Below are 8,323 nucleotides of genomic sequence, written 5' to 3' on the forward strand. Positions count from 1 at the left end.
TGCATTTGGATGGAGCGGCGTACGCGTCAGAGACAGGGAGCGAGATGGCAAACAAAGGAAAAGAGGGAGAGGAGGGGAGCGCAGCGAGCGCAGGGCGAGGAGGGGGGGAAAGGGCCGGCGGCGAGCGGGGGGCACCCAGGCCCGGCCGGGAAAAGCAAATTCCAAGGAAGCAAAAAGGGGAAACGGCCCGTTGGAGCGCACCTTGGCCGGGAAATCTCCATTTCCAGGGTCATCTGCGCTCCAGGGAAACTGGGAACTCCAGGGGAGAGCGGCCACGTTCCTCCCCCCCCCCCCCAGCACCCGGGCTGGCTGGGGTTGGGGTGGTTTTTTTGGCAATCAAAGTTTGGCCATTTCTAGTGCCGCCGCAGGAAGATCAAAATCCCGCTCGGCTTTATCCCCCCTCCCCAGGCGGGTCAACCGAGCGCCGCCGAGCCGAAGCAATTAGGGAAAAAGGTTTTCTCGGCTGGAACAGGGACTGCTTTGGGGGGCTGAGACCCCGGGGCTGAGGGGGTGCCTCGGGGGGCTCGGAGGTCAGGCTGCCCACATGCCTGGTCCCAGCGGCCTCAGGAGCGAGCTTAGCGAGCAGGAAACGTTTTCGGAGGGAAAAGAAATGCAGGCAGGATGGGCAGCGGGAGGGGGAAAAAAAAAAAAAAGAGAGAGAGAGAAATAAAATAAAATAATAATGCTGATCGTCCTCCGCGGCCCCTCACACCCGGGGAATAACTTTGCACAACTTTGTGCCGCCAGCCCCCCCGGCACGCCTGGCCTGTCCCCAGGGAGAGCCGCCCATCCCCGGGCGCTCTGCCCTCCCCGCACCCCCAGTCCTGCCGGGGCTCGGGCTCCCACCGGGGTGGGGGGTCCCACCGGGACGGACTTCGGCTGCCTGCTCCACGGTGCCGGGGGGGGGTGTGTGTGCGCCTCTGGCGTGTGTGTATCTCCCCCCCAGCACCCCCCTCCTTGGGCACCCACCCGCCGCCGAGCCCTGCCGCAGTCCCCCCTGCCCCGGGAGCTCCCTGCCAGCCTCCGTCCCTGCCTACACCGTGTCCCCCGGGGACCGACCCCCCGCCCCGAGCGGGACCGGGGCACGCCCGCCTAGCCGCGGGCTCCCGGGGGTGGGGGGGACCGGCAAAGACCACCACACCCCCCCCCCCGACCTCGGTATTGCTCCCCTGCGAGGCGCGGGCTGCAAAACACCCGGTGTCGCCGCCAGCTCGGGGCAGGGGTCCCAGCACCGGACCGCAGGCACCGGCCCTCCCCCCGCCCCACCTGCCCGCTTCACCGGCAAGTTGCACCGAGGGGGGGGGGGGGGACACCACGGCGACGACGACACACGAGTTCCGAGCGGCGGAAAGTTTTCTCGGGGCGCCCCCCCACCCCACCCCGCGCCGTGCCCTCGCTCCGCCGCCCGCCCGCCCCCGCCCTTACCTCTGCGGGGGTCCCGGCGGCGGCTGTCGGGGGGGGGTGGGTGGAGGGCGGGGGGGGGGCTCAGCGCCGCGCCGGGCACCCGCGGCCCCCCGCCATCTCGCGGCCGCGACTGCCGCCGCGGCCCCGGCCCGTGGAGCGGCGGCGGGGCGGGGCGGGGCGGGGCGGGGCGGGGCGCGGGGCGGGGCGGCGGCAGCGGGCGGCGGCGGCCCGGCCCCGACTGGGCGCCGCAGCCCGTGCGCTCGCCGCGGGGCGCCGCGGGGGGCGTCGTTTGCATAGCCACGCCCCCCGCCCCAGCCCCTCCCACCGCCCGGGGCCGCGGGTTCGAGCCCCGCCGCCGCCCCCCCGCCGCTCACCTCCGGCTCCGGCCTTTTGTTGCTCCGTGCCGGCGGCGACCCGCCGGGCGAGGCCGCGGGCGGCTCGGTTGGCCTCCGGCGCCCACCACCTTCTCGCCGTCCCCGGGAAGGAAGCGAATAAATAAGCGCCGTCCCTCCTTTGTCTGCCGAGGCGGGCGGCGGGGGGCGGCCCGGGGCGGCGGGAGGCAGCGGGGAGCCGAGCCCGGGCGAGCCGGCGGCTTTGTGAGAGCTCCGGCGAAAATCCGCCTCCCACGCACGGCAACTCCTTGGGCAGGGAGCGGGGCTCCTTCCCCCGGCCCCTCCTCGCTCCTTCTGCCGCCCCCCCCCCCCCCGGTGATCCCCCCCCCGCGGTGACCCCCGGCCCTCAGCCCAGAGCAGACAGGTGATCCCTGCCCTGCTCCGGACCCCCGGCATCCCCCCGGCCCCGGGGACCCGCTGGGTGATCCCTGCCCTACACCGGCCCCCTGGCATGCCTCTGCTCCAGGATCGGCTGGCACCTGGGTGATCCCTCCCCGGGACCATTCCCCTGGCATCCCCCTGCCCTGAGACCTGCCAGCCCCCCGGTGATCCCTGCCCAGCACCGGTCCCCCGGCACCCTTCTGTTCCAGGATCTGCTGGCCCGCATCCCCCTGCCCTGGCACTCGCCAACCCCTGGGTGATCCCTGCCCAGCATCGGTCCTCCTAGCATCCCTCTGCTCCAGGATCTGCCGGCCCCTGGGTGATCCCTGCCCAGCACCATTTCCCTGGCACACCACAGCAGGCTTCCCTCCAAGGCAGCGACTGGCAGGTGCCGTGCAGCTGAGCCCCATAGCTCTGTCCTGGTCCTTCCTGGCCCGAGCTGGAGCCCTTCAGATGCCAAGCGTGTGCCTTCGTTCCCCTGCTCTGCTCCTGCCTCCTCCGGCTACAGGTACAACACCCCTGCAACCACCACGGAGCTTGACCCCATGCCCCCCCACCCTAGCAAGACCTTTCCCCTTGGCCTCAGGTGTCCCATCCACAGGTTTGCTGCCTCTCCTTCTGCTACCCTGCTCCCACACAGGGTAACGAGGCGTTAAGCATGCTGAGAAAGCACAAAAAGGGGTGCTGGAGGGGACGATGCCCTGATCTTAGACCCATCATGTGGGTGGGTGGGCCTGGGCTGTCCCTCCCCTAGGGTGGTCCTGGTGCCTCCAAGCCCCAGTCCCCGGGCAGGAGCAGGGTACAGGGGAGCCAGGGCTGTCCCGGCACAAGGGCCATGGGATAGAAAGCCGTAGACACCCGCATGCAGCCGTTGCTGCTGTGGCAATTCCTCCCCTGAGCACGGCCTCCCGCTCTGTCCCAGTGCCCCTCCATCCCTCCGGTTACACCGCAGGGAGAGGGGACAGTGTGCGGGGCAGGGCCTCCAGCCAGGCAGGGCCACCTTGTCACCCGGGCACCCGCTGGGGCTCAAGGAGGAGGCAGAGGGAGGGTCTGCTCCCAGCCCCACTATGATCTGCTCCCCGCTGTCACCTCCTTTCCCTGAGGATGGCTCCTCAGAAATAAGCAGGCTCCGTCCTTCACCGTCATGCTTCTCCTCTGGCTTTCTCTGAAAAACAAGGAATTTATCTCCGCCTTCTCATCACCGGCCACTCTGTGTGCGGGAGAGGGCGGCCGCAATGGCCCCAGTCAGCAGTACAAATAAATGGCCCGAAACACGATACGCGGGAGCTTCCTGGGATAAAAGAATTTCTGAGGAGAGGTTTTATTTTTCCCCTCGGAGCCCCAGTCTCTCGTGGTCTGGTCCAAACACAAAGGCTGTCCTGAATTTCCCGTCTCACTTTCTCTCCTCGCAGCTGGCGAGTTGGGCGATGCTTTGGGGCACCCTCTCCCCTGCGCCGGCGCCTCGGCATGCGGGGCTGCGGCGGTGGCAGGTCACCCAGCCGCCCCAGGCTCACGGCATCTCCGGGCCACCGGGCTCCAGTGCAGCCACCCGGCCCCCGGTTGCAGTTCTGGGGGTGGTGACACACATTTGGTAGCGAATTAAACTGGGGCAGCCGCAGCCGTAGGCTGCTCTCAGCCCACCTCCCCGCTACCTGCCTGGTGCTGGCGGGGGGGGGGGCTGCGGGTGCTCCCTCGAGCTGCAGTGGGTTGATGACAGGCAGGAGAGGGGGTGTCCAGCCCTGCCCCAGGCCACACTCCCAGGACCTGCCCCCCAGAATGGGTGTGGGGGTCCCGGAGACCTGGAGAGGAGCCAGGGCCGTGTGGCTGGGTCCCCACTATCCCCTTCCAGGTCCGGCCCCCAGGAATGCTGGCTCACTGGCACGGAAAGGGTCCTGGCCCCACCCGGTGTATCATTAACCCAGAACTGAGCCATTAATGGCCTGACTCTCCCAAGTCCCCATCGTTATAAATCAGCCTTCCCAGTAACTTCCTTCTCCCCTGCTACAGTTTAAGCCTGTGGCTTCCTGTCCTAATTAACCAGTGAGGTTAATTGGCCCCCAGCCTCTTTACGCCTCCAAGCGCCTCCAAGGAGTGGGTCACTGCATACTCCGTTCATGCACTGACCCTCGGACCCTTCCCCTCACCGCCAGCTCTCCCCCCACCCAGCACCAGAGATGGGAAGTGCCAACATGGCCACATTTGCCCCACTGCTGAGGGCAGCTGCCCGCCTGTGTCAGCTCCTGTGAGCTGGTTTTTGCCTCCTCAACCCCTGCCCGTAGGCCTGGGGTGGGCACTCACCACCTATGCAGCACCCTACCCCTGACTCCATCGCTGTTTCTGTCCCAATTCCCATACCTATCCCTGTCCCCATCCCCATCTCCATCCCCACCCCTAGTCTCATCCCTATCCCTGTCCCCATTCCTATCCTTATCACCATTCCTGTCCCCATTCCCACCCCTATCCCCCTTCCTGTCCCCATTCCCCTCCTTCCCTCCCTGTCCCCTCTCCTGCCTGGCCCTGCCGCACGGCGATGCCGGAGGCCCCAGGCTGCTCCCGGATGCCTCAGCACAGCCCGTGCCAGCTCCGCGCTCCGGCCATCTGTCCCCCCGCCTGCCTGCCGTCTCACGCCTCCTCCTCGGGGCCAGGGGTCCCCGTCTCGCCTGCCCCAGGCAGCGGCTGCCAGGGTGGGTGTCCCCAGGGAGGACGATGATGCCAGGAAGGAGCTGGGCAATGCTGGCAGCCGAGTGGTGAGGAGATGCCTGGACCAGGTTTGGTGGCCCCCTCCGTGCCAGCCTGGGGACCAGCCCGCTGCCACCCACCCCAGGAAGCCCGCAAGGACCCTAGGACCCGCTCAGCCCTTTGGGTCGTGCCCCGGTGCCGAAGCTGTACCCCGCACCCCGGCACCCCTGGCTGGGGTGCTGGGAGCCCTCCGTGCCAGCTCCCCGCTGCCAGCCGGACGGGCAGCGCTGCCTTCCCCTGCCGGGCTGGCAGGCGTTCCCTTCGGTGTCCTGCTGCTGGGGGTGGCATTCCTGCTTTTTATAACCCTGCGGATGCCCCCCAGCTGCCAGCCCCGTGCCAGCCAGCCTGCCCTGCCTGCCCAGCCCTGGGACAGCCCGGGGGGGGGACCCTGCCCGGGCAGAGCCGGGGCTGGTGGGGAGGGAGGGGGGGGCGGCAGCAGGGGTCCGGGCGCTGCAGGGCTCGTTCGACCTGCACAGCTGCATAGCTCGTCTCCAGCTATTAAACAAACTCCTCCATCTCTCCCCCCCCTCCGCTCGGTCCCCTTCCCGCCTGCCAGACGCTGCTTAACCCTGTGCTGCCCCGCTCCTCGCCCGGGCATCTGCCCCTCCTTGCACCCCGGAGATTTGACTCACGGGGGCGACCCCCCCCTCCCCGTACTGCCACCGACCCCCCAACCCGGCTGGGCAGTGTGTGTGTGGGGGGGTGGCCGTCCATGTCCCCAGGGTGCCCGCAGCCTGGCACCGTCCCGCAGAGAGCAGGGCAGGAGCGGGCAGACCGAGCCAGGGCTGCATGCCAGCTTGCCAGGCACGCTGCCCACCCTGGCAGGGCTTCGCTGGGGGGCATGGTGGCCAGTGCTGGGCACCCGCACTGCGGATAGGGCCGGGAGACCCTGCAGCTGGGGGCTGGGACGGGGCAGGGGGGGCACGGGGCTCGGGGGGTGGGCAGGGCAGGGGGATGCAGGGACTGGGGGGATGCAGGCAGGGGGATGAGGGGTGGGGGGAGAGAGGAGCTGCGGGGCAGGGCAGGGGGATGCAAGGGCTGGAGGGGAGGCAGAGGGGTGCGGGGTGAGGGGCTGGGCCTCCCCCGACCCATTCCAGCACTCTGGTCTTCTCACCCCACTGTGGGAAGTGACGCTGGGGGGTATCCCAGCCCCCGGGAGAGCTCCAGCCGCACTCCCCTGCGGATGGGGGCCGGTAAAGGAGGCAGGTGGGATTCCCCCCAGGGCAGCTGCTCCCTTTCCTCGCTGCTGAGAATGGCGCACCTCGGTGCACGGAGGCAGCAGTGCCACAGCCTCGCGTGTCCAGCCCCGCTGAGCCTGGCAGTGCCACAGGAACAGCCTCCATCCCCCCCAGTGCCCACAAGCTGCCCACACACCACAGCTCTCAGAGATGCCAGCTTCGTACGTAACCCTGAGCAGCTCCCGCCTCAGGAACCGCTGCAGGGGATGTGAGGAAGGAGCAGGATTTGTCCCTCCAGGCTGAATCGAGCCCTCTGGAAGGGTTGACCTGGCGATGCCACACTCTGCTGTCACCATCCTTGGACACTGTGAAGGGGACAGACCCTGCCTGGCCCCTCCAGGACCTCCCCCACTGCCCTCTGCCTCCCACGCTCCCTCCCACAGATGTTTGGGATATCTGGGCCTTTGCCGCTCTGGCCCTGGTGACAAATGCTTCCCCGAGCGGGGTTTATTATTGTTAAGAGCCTCGGAGGTGGCTCTGGCCAACTTTCCGCCTGGGGCCAAGCCAGCAGCTACAGGGCACCCTTCGGCACAGCCACCCCAGCGATGAGCTGTCCCCACCCCAGGCATCCTCTGCATGCCAGGCGTTGGGGACCGACCCCCTGGCAGTGCCCAGCACCCCGTGGCAGCGCCCAGCACCCCGTGGCAGCAGCGGGTAGGCACCAGGAGCCCAGGGCAAGCCTCCAGGGCCCAGGCGAGGGATGAAGCTGGGTGCTTCATCCTTCAGCCAGCAGCACCGAGAGGGGGGGGTTGTTGCTGAGAACCCCCCGCAAACTCCCCGCTGCTTCTTCCCTGCTCCGCTCCCCGGCCGGGCTGTCGTGGGCTGGAGCGCGCCAGGCTCGGTGATCGATGGCCGAGGCACGGGCTTGCCAAGCCCTGCGTGTTTGGAAGGCGCCGTGTTTGTCTTGGCAGGAGCGGGGATGTCATCTCCTCCGCCTCGCACCGTGACAAGCTGGGAAAGCCAACGGGGGGTTGTGCCGGAGCGGGTGCCCGAGGGGGTCCCCTGGCAGCAGCAGAGGGGTCTGCTCCAGATGGGCAGAGTGAGGTCCCGGCGAGGCGAGAGGACAAGCAGAGGGACCCAGTGGGTGCAACAAGGGTGACGCAGGGACAAGCCGAAGCTGTTGTCCCTTGACAGAGTGGTTTTGGCAGCCCAGATGTGCCCTGCACCCAGAGATGCCATCAGGCAGAGCTGCCCCCAGCCCAGCCCCTGTGCTGGCGCTGCCCCTGGGGTCGCCGAGCCCTGTGCTTTGCAGGTGGGGAAACTGAGGCAGGAGGGCAGCACCACCTGGCCGTGGGTGCTGTGGGGCACGGGCCTGAGGGGACAGGAGAAAGACGGGCATCCGATGAAGCAGAATCTCTTGGGCAGAGGACAGCCTGGCTGTGGCTTTTCCAGGAAGGCGATGCGGCGAGGACATGAAAGGTGGTGCTGGACCGATGCCCAGCCCAGTGCTGACGGCGAAGGCATTTGAAGAGCAGCTCTTGCCGATGATGGTGAAGCTCTCCATGGATTGATAGCCGCCTGCGAAGGTGGGGGCAGATCCTGCTGGGGGTCCCCAGGCAGAGCAGGAGCTTGTGAGGGAGGGGAGATGAGTGCCCTGGTAATGTCTGCAGCATGATGTGCTGGTGGGCACAGGTCTGGGGAGAGGTTGAGTCTCGTGAAATGGGAATTGCCGGAGTCAGTGCTGCCCCCGGGACTGGGGCATTTCACTCCCCAGCTGCACCCCAGGAGGCTTGGGACGATGGTGAGTGCCGGCACACGAGCCCTGCCCGGAACTGTGGGCAGGGGATGTCCGGTGCTGCCTGTGCCAAGCTCCGCTGTGGGGACCCATCCTGCTCTGCCGGCGTGCTGGCTTCCGAGCCAGGGGGACGAGTGGGATGCCCACCCCCAGCCGCAGTTTGGTTGGCAGCACTGAGGTCATCCTTCCTTGCAGCTCTCCATGCTCCAGAGAAAAGAGCCATCACCTACCCTTGCGTGGGGGGCAGCCCCGTCTTGTCCATGTCTCCTCCCTGGTCCCACAAGCACATCCTCAGGCTCTGCAGCAGCAGGAGCATCACGGTACACCGAACGGTACCGAACCGGGACCGAACATTCCCGGAGTGCCCTCCGGCCCACAAGCACGTGGGACTGTGGCATGGCATGGGATCGCATCTGTGTCACCACACGCGTTGC

Source organism: Buteo buteo, chromosome 21 (genome assembly GCF_964188355.1).
Source record: "Buteo buteo chromosome 21, bButBut1.hap1.1, whole genome shotgun sequence".
Taxonomy (NCBI): domain Eukaryota; kingdom Metazoa; phylum Chordata; class Aves; order Accipitriformes; family Accipitridae; genus Buteo; species Buteo buteo.